At 46.3% G+C, this 11,902-nt stretch overlaps 2 protein-coding genes across 2 annotated transcripts in view; one reads left to right on the top strand and one right to left on the bottom strand.

The window, feature by feature from the left end:
• The window catches only part of LOC116830654 (E3 ubiquitin-protein ligase TRIM17-like), a 241,167-nt gene that overhangs the window by 71,395 nt on the left and 157,870 nt on the right, over nucleotides 1-11,902 (bottom strand). The gene's annotated exons all lie outside the window — the stretch shown is intronic.
• Nucleotides 1-11,902, top strand: part of LOC116825933 (zinc finger protein RFP-like) — a 469,299-nt gene that overhangs the window by 28,861 nt on the left and 428,536 nt on the right. The gene's annotated exons all lie outside the window — the stretch shown is intronic.

Consider the following 11,902-nt stretch of genomic DNA (forward strand, 5'->3'; position numbering starts at 1 on the left):
TCTCCCTAATCCAGAAACAGGAAAGAGCCCCCCTCAGCCCAAGGCAAAGGGATGTGGCATCCATTAGGGGAAGACCTCTCCATTCATGTCTCTGAATTTAATATTTCAGACATGTAGAAATAGTCACCAGAACTCACATGGTCAGAGTTAAGAGTGCTTGAATGCTGGGCAATGAGAAGTGTGTGTGTGTGTGTGTGTGTGTGTGTCAGTCAGTCAGTCAGACGTGGTTAGGTACCACCAGACTGCAATAAGGGGAACCCAAGCATCTGAGCCCCAGGATCTCCAGATAATTCAAACCTCTGGGACTGGAACAGAGCCCATCCACTGCTCCTGTCTTGGGGTCCCTGGGCACATTCTTGGGGGGCTCTCTAGCCTTCTACCTGAGGGGTGAAACCCACTGCCTAACCCCCCAGTGCAGAGCTGACCCTTCAGACTCCCGCATGCCTGAACGCACCGTCTCCCAGAACTCCAGGCCAAAGTGAGAGCCTGTTGGTTTCAGCTGAATTCTCTCCGGGGGCACATTGTGACCATATAACACATGGAGAGACTCTTTGCACACATCCAGCATTATCGCTCTTTCACTTAACCTCTTAACCACTGAAGCAGAAGAGAGTTCAGATCACGTAGCACAAAATGACCAACCTAACTGCAGTGCCCCTCACTAGCTCCCCCCTCCCTTGTGAGTCCTGGGGGCCATCTGGGCCCAGGAAAGCAGGCAGGGCACCCGGCCTCATGAACCTGCTGAATGCTGGGAGATTTTGCTCTCTCCTGAGTTGGAGACAAAGAGCGGGATCCATGAAGGGACTCAGGTATTACAAAGCTGAATGTCACCGGGTCTAAATTGCAGCTGCCTAGAAAAATCACTGAAATGACAGTGTGAGCCACAAAACCTGAGCTATGGGGAGATGTAAGTGCCTTAGAATGGGTGACACAAAAGCCAGCGTGCTAGGCAGGGAGCTGCCTAAGCCAGTCAATGGGAGATGCTGACCAGAGGGATGTTGTATAGGGAGTCCAGGCCCCTCAGTCAGCTTTATGGATTACAGGGCTGTTCCTGTGACTGGCTAGGGCCCATTGTCAGAAGCTACTTTTCTTTTTCTATGTAACCCTTCTGCCCCTCTGATTGGCAACAACAAGGCCGGTCAGATCCAGGGCTCTGTTTCAGTAACACATACATAACCAGCATAGCCCCACCCCAGTGACCTGGGACACTTACATAGCACACCCCCCTGGGCGCCTCTAGGAGGCAATACTTCCCCCTCTCGCAAGCATGAACTCTAAGTGTAGCAAAATCTTTTAATAAAGAAGGAATCAATGCGGCATCCCATTGGAGAAACACCACAAACAGGTTATAATACAAACCATAAACAAAAAAACCCACCTCCAAGCACATTTGGCAATGTCCTTTTCCCTTTAGGTCTTAAGTCCAATCACCCCAAAGTCCAACAACCAAAAGCTCTGGTCAGTGCCACCTCAGAATTCAAGAGTTATCTGTAAGTTTTATCCCTCAGCCTGGGTGGAAATGGGGGGAGAAGTCCACCCAGGTGTTAAAGGGCACCTTACGTGGGCCAGGCCAACTGCTCCACCTCTCCATGAATTCTGCTGCAGCCTTCACCAACACAGCTCCACCACACCAGCTGTGCTGCTCCTCCAGCCACCCTGAAACCACTTCACTCCACTGACTGTTCCATGGGCTGCTCCAACACGCTGCAACTGCTCCGCTCTCGCAGCGCTTAACAATAGGTCTTCAGATTCTCCCACTAGTTAACACAGCACTCAGTGATCTCAGTTCAGCTCTTTCAGTGATTTCAGCTCTTAGTAGGGGAGCCCTGGTGCTGGTGCACTATTGTCCAACATGAATTCAGCTCAGCATCTCTAGATGGAATCCTAATGGAATCAAAATTAGCTCTACTCTTTAACAGTGGAGAGAGGAGGATGTGCAATTGGTGATCCAGGCCCTCAGAAGGGGCCCATACCATCAAGCATACACACCAATCCCCAACCTCTCTCAATTCATGGGTTTTGGAACCCATGTCCCATGTTTAGCAGTACCACCCAACTTAGGTTGAGTCATTGCTTCACAAAGCAGTCCCACAGCTCCCATTCACACAATCAGGTGACAACTTTTTTTTTCCTCCTGCCCCAATAACAAAGAAATTGGGGATCCCAGAGCTGTTAAAATCACCATCCCAAGCTGCTGTGAGTTATGCAAAGTGAGGTGGATGCCAATGTAAATTTCTTAAAATTCTTAAACTCTGCTTACACAAAGACAATCTTCCAGCACACCATAAGAAAAACATTAGTGTTCCTCATAGGCATGTCCCTGCATACCTTGCTGAGTCACAAGGTGTATCTGCCTCTTTCAATGGGTCAGTTGTATAGCTAATGGTCCTTAATGGGCCAGCAAGCAGGCCAAGCAGTGCTGATGCCAAACTGTCTGCGGTGTCACCCAGAAGCATAGCACAAGTTTGAAATACAGACAGCATAGACATTACTATAAAACTTAAATTCAAAAATGAACATGCACCCAGATAGCTAATCATAATCAGCAAACCATAATCTTGTCTTAGACACCTTATTTGGCTCCCTTTATACAAGATTTGGTGCCACTACGGATCTTGTTGCAACAATGATCTATATGATACCAGTTTGTGTCAATAGCATACACCTCCTCCCATACTGTGTTGCCCGTGCAGCAGTCTGGGAGCTGACCTTGTCTTTGAAGACAAGTCAAAAATAGAATCAAGTACTTCACTTTTTCCACATCATCTGTCATGTTGCCTCCTCCCATTCATTAAGGGTCCCTGTCATAAATAGATAGCAAAGCGTTAATGCTTCTTTTACCTGTAAAGGTTAACAAAGGAACCAAACACCTGACCAGAGGACCAATCAGAAACAGATTTTCAAATCTCAAGGGAGGGAATTTTGGGTGGGTGGTCTTTTGTCTGTCTCTGTTGCACTCTCGGCTCTGAGATGATCTCTCTATCTCCAGGCTTTAATCTCCTGTTTCCAAGTAAGTACAAAGGGAAGAAGCAATAGACTTATATTGTTTTTTGTATTTACATGTGTGTAGTGTTTGCTGGAATGTTTTAAATTGTATTTCTTTTAGGATGAAGCCGTTTATTCAGTTTGTTTTCTTTTAAGCCAATGACCCTGTATATTGTCACCTTGATACAGAGACCATTTTTATGTCTTTTTCTTTCTTTTTGTATAAAGCTTTCTTTTGAGACCTGTTGGATTTTTTCCTAGTGGGGGCTCAAGGGGATTGCGTCTGCAGCTCACAGGGAATTGGTGGGAGGAAGAACACAGGGGGAAGAGAAAATCTCTTTGTGTTAGAGTTACAAAGCTTGCATTTGCGGGACTCGGGGGAGGGGAGAGAAACCTGATCTCTCTGGTTTGCGTTTCAAGGAATTGAAACAGAGTGATCATCCAGGGCCATCCGGAGGGGAGCCTGGAGGAAGTAAAGAGGTGACAAGGGAGGGGGGTATTTCCCTTGTTGTAAGACTTAGGCATCTGAGTCTTGGGTCCCCAGGGAGGTTTTGGGGACCAGAGGTGAGCCAGACACTGGAATTCTGGCTGGTGGCAGCGCTATCAGATCTAAGCTGGTAATTAAGCTTAGAGGATTTATGCTAGTACCTCATATTTGAACTCTAAGGTTCAGAATTGACTTACTTTATGAAGTCCCACACTTTCCCTGACCACCTTCTTTTGATAAATACCTGTAGAAACCCTACTTGTTACCCTTCACATCCCCTGCTAGCTGCAACTCCAACTGTGCCTTGGCCTTCCTGATTACACCCGTCCATGCTCTAGCAATATTTTTATACTCCTCCCTAGTCATCTGTCCAAGTTTCCACTTCTTGTGAGCTTCCTTTTTGAGTTTAAGCTCACCGAAGGTTTCACTGTTAAGCTAAGCTGGTCACCTGCCATATTTGCTATGCTTTCTGCACATTGGGATGGTTTGTTCCTGCACCCTCAATAAGGCTTTTTTTAAAATACAACCAAGTCTTGTTCACGTGATGGCAAACTCTTACATGTCCCTCTAAAAATATTGCCCTGTGATTGTCTCAGTCTGACCCCATCAGTGCACTGACCACTTGTAAAGGAATAAGCACATGGAAGGCTGTGAGTCAGGACTTCATTAACCTGTGGTGATGACTTAAACCAGGAGACAGAGGTGAAAGTAAGCCTGTACGGTCTGGTACGGCATCCCAGCAAGATCCTGTACGTCATGCCAGACCAGACCGGCTTCCCCAGGCTGGCAATTTAAAGGGCTTGGGGCTCCGGCCGCTGCTACTGCAAGCGGAGCCCCAGGCCCTTTAAATCTCTGCCCGAGCCCTGGGGTAGCAGTGGCAGCTGGGACCCCCTGAGGATCCATCTGCGATTTAAAGAGTTCGTGGCTCTGCTGCGGTAGCGGTGGGCGGAGCCCCGGGCCCTTTAAATCGCCCCTGAGCTCTGGGGTTCCCAGCCGCCTCTTCAGCTGGTTGCTCCGGGGGTGATTTAAAGGGCCCAGGGCTCCCAGCTGCCACTATCGCAGCCAGAGCCCTGGAGCCTTTAAATCTTGATTTAAATGGCCCAGGTATTTAAAAGCCCCACCTCTTCCGGTTGAGGCCACGCCCCCTACCCATGGCTCCATGTAGAGTAAGTCCTTTAAGTTGCTTTCACCCTTGCCAGGAGAGCACTGTGTCTGCTGGCCAATCAGAACTTAGAATCAGTTAAAGCTCTTTAATCCTAGTTAGACTCTTATCTGAGAACAGAGCTGGGTTGGGCTTTCACCTTGGGATCTTACAGTAATAAAGACATTGGCTTCACCAGAAACTCCAGTGTAGCAGGACAAAGGTTGTTTATTACTGAAGTAATTAAAGGGGGTGTTTCCATTTGGAGGATGAGATGGAAAATATAATGATTATCGTGATAATACTGAGCAATTCTCAAGGAGCAAGAACCTGAGCCTCTTGGAAATTCTCATTGCCTTCAGTCAGATTGGGGGCCTTGAAAATCTGAGTCTGCTGCCACCAACAATGGCTCCCTAGCTGCACTTCTTTCTTGCTTGTTTGCTTTCTTGCTTTCTTTCCAAACTATGATGAGGATGTAATAGGAAGGGATTGAAATCACCACAGCATTCCAGTTATTTTTCTACTTTCACCTTCCATCTTAGTGAAGGCATCAAGAGAGACATATTTCACTTCCGTGTCCAACAAAGAATGAACAACATTTCAGCAGAAATATGGAAGGAAAGACTAGGATTCAGTTTTTTGTTTCTGTAATTTTTTATTAAGAATTCATTTTGCAACCTAAACAGTCACTGGCAATGCAAACTAACTAGAGGAGAATGGATGAGGATTTTAGAAAACCACGGAACACCAAGTAGAGCTCAAAACTGTTCCAAAGCTGATTTCCAGGATTCATCAGGTAGGTGAGTTCTGTCACTTGAATACCATCTCATTGCTCTTTGATAGCTCCTAGTAGACCTTTATTCCTTGGGTGAATTATTAACTGCAAAATGATCCAATAATCTCAGGATAAATGTGTTTTACTCTGAATATAAACTTGACTTTTGAACTATATATTGAAAATGATACATGAGCTATTTTCCCCTCTTCTTTCATTGTAATGTAACTCCAGACTATTCTGGTTATTTGAATTAAGAATCTATTTCTTTGCTCCTATATTTTATTCAGTAAAACTGGACCTGAGCCTGCTCGCAATGCATTCAAAGGGAGATTTGCTATGAATTAACTAAGTGTATATTTCTGTTTTGTAAAGTAAGTTACAAACTTTTGCAGATCCAACTGTATGGGAAGCATCTTTCTCTGTCCTCCCTGTTATTTAATAACTCTGTTTATGGAACTGAATAATTTTGCCTCTGATATGCTGAAAGAAAATAAATAGGTAAAAAAAAACAGGAATATTTCTCTCTCTCTCTCTCTCTCTCTCTCTCACACACACACACACACACACACACACACACAGCCGCCCGGGGGAGGGGGTCAAGTGGGGCAATTTGCCCCAGACCCTGCAGGGGCCCCCACAAGAATATAATATTCTATAGTTTTGCAACATTTTTTTAATGGAAGGGGCTCCCAAAATTGCTTTGCCCCAGGCCCCCTGAAACATCTGGGCGGCCCTGCACACACACTGTTTCTCATTCATTGAAAAATTTTTCTCCATTGATGGAATTACGACCAAATTTTACACTGATCTGCCTTTTTTTTAAAAGGGATTTTGTAGGGATGGGACAAAATCAGACTCCTAAAGGAAACACATTTTCAGTTTTAATGCAATGGTTGTTCTAACTCTGTAATATGAATGAGTTCACTTAATAATGCATTTATTCCTTTTTTATTTGCTGTGTCCTCTTTAATGCTTGACTTTAATGATTTAATGTTAATTGGTGTTATGCTCACTATGGTACATTTTTTCCTCCTTCTTCCTGTCTAGATCAAGTTACAGTGAAGATGAACGTTCTCTCATTCTGCCACAGCTCCAGAGCCAGCTCCCCTCTCCCTCTTGTTTTCTTCCTTACTTGTTATATTCACAAGATGGAATCAGGTAGGAATCCACCCCCTGTGTCTGCTGCTTCTTAGAGGATGTATTTAAGCTCCTGAAGTGTCTTAACAACACGTTTCACTCAAAGTCAGCGGAACTACTCACAGTGTGTGAATTTAAACACACAGCAAGATCCGTGTAAGTGGGGAAATGGCCCCACTATTATGGGGAACTTTCCCGACTTCTACGCGATCCCAGTGAAATGGGCTAGCGAAAGGATCTGAGTCCTTGCTCCCACTCCCTTTACCCAGAGGTCCTGCCTGACCCCAAGGGCTCCCCTTCCACTCTCCTGTATGGCAGAGTCCTCGTAACCCCAACAAGACTGGGACCAGGGTTCCTGATGGGGGGCTTGACCCCTAACCTTGCCATGATTACTTAAGGCAGGGGCTAGGGTGTCCCCACTCTGGGATACTCTCTCTGCACTGGACACTTCCCTGACCCACTGATCGTTACATATAGTTTAAAGCAAATACAATTTATTAGACAGCAATCAGTTTTAAAAACATAAGGAAAAATGGAAAAGGTTGAAGGAAAGCACATGACCCTGCTCTGTGCAGGGAACATCACAACCAGCCATATCTGGAACGTCAGAGAAGTTCACAATCTGTTCCTCACATTGGCTGTGCTGCCGGGATGCTGCAGAGGCAGCCACAAACCTTCAGACTCTAAGGGTATGGCTACATTAGAAATTTCAAAGCGCTGCCCCAGCAGCGCTGTGGGAGCGCTGCCACGGCAGCGCTTTGAAGCGTGAGTGTAGTCAGAGCCGCAGCGCTGGGAGAGAGCTCTCCCCACGCTGCACATACTCCACCTCCTCATGGAGATTAGCTTACAGTGCTGGGAGCCACACTCCCAGCGCTGGGGCACTGTTTACACTGGTGCTTTACAGCGCTGTATCTTGGAGCACTCAGGGGGGTGTTTTTTTCACATCCCTGAGCGAGAAAGTTGCAGCGCTGTAAAGCACCAGTGTAGCCATGGCCTAAGTGGCAGGGCCCTTCTTCCCAGCATCAGCCCACCTCAACTGGGATTATGATCCCCCTCCCAGTCTGGCCTGCAAGGACTGTTGATGGGTGAAGTCTCCCTGCATAGGCCCTCTGCCCAGTGTCCCCCTCTCCCTCTGCTGGCCCTAGCTGCTCACTGCACCCGACTCCAAACTACTCGAGCTCCCAGTTTCATTCTCCTCTGTGTTGTTGCTGCTCTGCCTCCAACCCTCTGGGCTGCTTCTCTGGCTCTGGTTGCTGCAGCCCTGCTCCCAGCACAGCTCTGCTCTCTGGGCTGCATCTGCAGCTCCGCCCCCAGCACTGAACTGCTCCCTGGGCTGCTTCTCTGGGTCTCTCTGGCTGGCACAGCTCTGTTCCCCAGATCAGCTTGGGTCCCTGCTCTCTCCTTAGCTCAGCCCCACTCTGCCTGTCCCAGGAATTCCAGCTTACATGGAGAATGGGACCCCCTTGGCCACCTGACTCCCTCCTTAACCTGCCCACCCTGTCAATCAGGCTGACCTGGAGCCTTGGCCTCTCCCTATTGCTTCTGGGGACTGTCAGTCTCAGGGTCCTGATTTCCCACCAGCCCTTCCCTTCCTTTTGGTACTGGGAGCCAGCCAACCAAAAAACCCTCACTGAGTTTTAGTAAGAAGCCAAAAATCCTCTTACATTCCCCCTTGCTAAAATTCTGCCACTAGAGCCACAACATTCACACCAGTACATCTGGGCCCCATATTTGCAACATATACCAACATCATGTCATATGAAAAATTAACAAAAGAACATTCAAAATATTTAACATTCTAAGTCTACTTTTTCCTACTATACAGGATAATATTCATTAAAACACTACATAGAATCAATAACATACTTATCTCTAAATCTAACAGGCAGTACACCCTTAGTAGTTCTCGGGACCACCTTCAGACTGATGGTTCATGACTCACAATTTCTATTTCTCTGTCTCCTGGTAACACCAGGTCAATCTGAGAGATCTGGCCATTCTTGTTAGGATTTGGGTTTGCCCCACTCTGTTCCCCTCGGTATTCGGTTTGTGGGACTAGAACCATCCCTCAACTGGTTTCAGTCTTCTCGGGGCACACTGATCTATGTGCCTCCTGTGGTCCCTGACTGGACTGAAAGGCAACATTTTAGCTGGTCCTTATGCACTACTCTTTCAGGACCTCCTCACTCAGGCTGGATAGTGTAAACTGGCAGCTCAGGATTGTTCTGAGCGACTACAATGCGGGTACTCGACTACTACTTCTGTATTTTATTAAGTCCTCAGCATCTATGGGCACAAACTGCTGCACAGCCACCAGGTCTGATGAGAACCCCATTGTACTTGTGATCATACATCCTTTTCCTTCTTTGGGCTGCGTCTTTAGTTGTACTGAGAGCAGCTTCGCTGGCTGGCTTTGGGTTTTCATGGACACCTTTGACCCGGTCATCGAAATTGGTCACCTCAGCCATAGAAAGGAGTTCTTGATGCTTCTCTGGCAACATCCTTAAGTTAGCCACTTGTTCAGGAACCAGCCCCTTGAGCTCTGCTTGAACTGGAACTGTCAGTCTCCCACCACATCTTTCCTCAGGAAATGTAACTTGTTCTCCATTCTCCCTTCTTGTCATCTGCAGCTCATTTCCATTCTCCTCAAATGTCATTGTCACCTGAGGGATCACCTCCTCAGGCTGGTGTACCTCTGCCATTCTGTTCCGAGGATGCAACTCCACAGCCTTCATGCTTGAGTTTAGAAGACTCACTGGTACTCTTCCTTTGATGGCACTAGTCAGTACATTAGCTGACAGGAGTCCATTAGGTAGGCATGGCCCAGATGTAGTCTTTAGTACCAGCACTCAATATTCATTGGTATTTCCTGGTACCCAGCAGCATTCATCAAGGATCTTCCATCTCCAAGGAGGAATAATGGTCTCCCATTTTCTGCCCACTTCAACATTTCCAGTCCACCTTGTGGGGATTAGGGAATGACTCTGCCTCTCCACTCGAGCCAGTACTGTACTCAGAACAGCATTCTTCATAGAGTGTTCATGAAGGTTCATCCCCCTGGTTCCTTCTCCTAGCAAAAGTAGCTCCTTCAGTTCACTAATGTTGTTCATTCCTAGAATCCCTGGGACTCCTCCTTCCATATGGCTCCCTTCAGAGGCTTTGTGTTTCAGGATAAAGATGCATTTTCCTGGCAGTGTCTGGCTCATGTACTCTGTCTGCTTCAAGGCACCTCACCACTGGGATTGCCAGTCTATTAACTACTGTTAGATGTACAAACTGCGTGCTGTGCGTGGTCAGCTCCTTGTCCTTCAATTATTTTTGAAAACGTGACACAGTAATGGTGGTGACTTCTGAGCCAGTATCTAACAAACATCTGGTCTTCACCCCTGCTATACATACTTCAGCTGTTAGACAGTCTCCAAATGCTCGCTTACAGAAGTCACTAGATATGCTGGCACTGCCCACATTCCTTTCAACACTGTATGTAGAATAATTTTCCACCGTGGACATGCCTAGGAATCCTTCTGCCACTGCTTGGCCTGCTACTGTAGATGGACCACTCACTCCTGGTGCCACATTGGTTTTGAGTGCCTGGGACTCTGCTCTCCTTCTCAGTGGACATTTTCAGCTAGCATGCCCTGGCCTTTCACAAGTGTAACAAATATGCCTTCCCAGCTCATCCTTCAGAGGGGATCTTCAGTGATCCCAGTGCCTTTGGATATTTTGACATACTAATGGGATTTTTTTCTTTCATCAACTCAGTCATCACTTGCAGCATCTCCTCCTGTTGGACTGCTAGTTTTTGGACCCCTTCACTTAAACTTTCCAATGTTAACTGTGTTTTGGGCCAAGACCTTTTCCCCAGTAGCTGCATTTACTAGGCCCCTGCTTCTTGTACGGGGGTTTGGCATGAGTTCATGGAACTTCTTACCAGGTTCTTCCTTAAACCTCCTTTTCATTTCATGGCAGCGGGAATCATCTCAGAGCCCCAGCACCAACTGCTCTTTCAGAACCATATCTGGGTCTGGAACTCATTGAGGGTCTTGCTGCTCCACTTTGTTCATTCTCTCCTGGAGATCATATGCATATACTCAGACAATTTCACCAGGCCCCTGTTTTCACTCAAAAGAGTCCTTTAGTTGGGTTCCAACAGTATCTGAGTGTGATGTGATGTGGCATATGGGTGACCATTTATAATATCATTGATAACAATATTACAAAATCACAATAAATCATATACAAGATATGCCATGTAAGGCATCAGTGGAAACATTAAGATTTGCTAAATATGATCATGTTTACAGGTATGTATCATCTTTGGATCATAAGTTATAGATATGTGTGGTATATTTGTGTCTCAAAATTGTGCTGTGCATCTGGGTGACATACCCAGGCAGACCCGGCATCAGCACTATCCAGCCTGCTTGATGGCCCATCAAGGGCAGTCAGGGGCACAATGAACCAGGGACTCTGCCTATGAGTCAGCACGACATGTAGGGACATGACTATGGCCAGGGGACTCCAAATACCTTTCCATACCCCTGTGCTGGGAGCCTGTGTTTGGGACAACAAATGTACAAGCCACATGGAAAGGGATATAAAAAGGCAGCTACATCTTCTCCATTTTGTCTTCAATCCTGCTTCTTACCTCTGGAGTAACTTCTATACAAACTGATGCTTTGGACAAATGGCTGGCAGACCCATCCAAGCTCTGGATGTGTTCCAGAGGGACTTTGCAAGTTAGGAAACTCACCAGTGCTGCTAAGAACCTTATATGTGTACTCTGAAGTATGTATGTATGTATCTGATTGCTTTGACCATTTAACAACTCTCTTCTTTCTTTCCTTTTCTTTTACAATAAAACCTTTAGTTTTAGATACTAAAGGATTGGCTGGCAGCATGGTATTTCTGGAAAGATTCAAACTAGTATTGATCTGGTAATGTGGCTGGTCTTTTGGGGGAATCAGAAGAACATTTTGTAAAGTAAACAGAGTTTTAAGTAACTTCTTACTGTACTGAACCTGTTCACTGATTGGGAGCCAGAGACTGGAATGCAGTAAAGGGGGCTGTGTGATTTCTTTTTTATAGCTTCTTGATAACCAGTGTGAGGGATCAGGAACAGGACTTAGGAACTGGCTGGTGAATCTAATTATAATGTAAACCACTGGTTTTGGGAGACTCTGCTTTCCTTTTTGCAGCCTGCCCTGCCCTTGACATTTCCAGTATGGGCTGCCCTAGGCATCTTTGGTCACACTGAGCATCCTACTTCATGTGCTTGCATCCTCTGTTACTCAAGTTGAAGATTCTTTACTGAAAATGTCCTCAGCCATGACCCAGGTCCACTAAAAACTGCAGGAGAGGGGGCAGAGGAGGA

The sequence above is a fragment of the Chelonoidis abingdonii genome, chromosome 12, assembly GCF_003597395.2.
Source record: "Chelonoidis abingdonii isolate Lonesome George chromosome 12, CheloAbing_2.0, whole genome shotgun sequence".
In the NCBI taxonomy this organism is placed as follows: domain Eukaryota; kingdom Metazoa; phylum Chordata; order Testudines; family Testudinidae; genus Chelonoidis; species Chelonoidis abingdonii.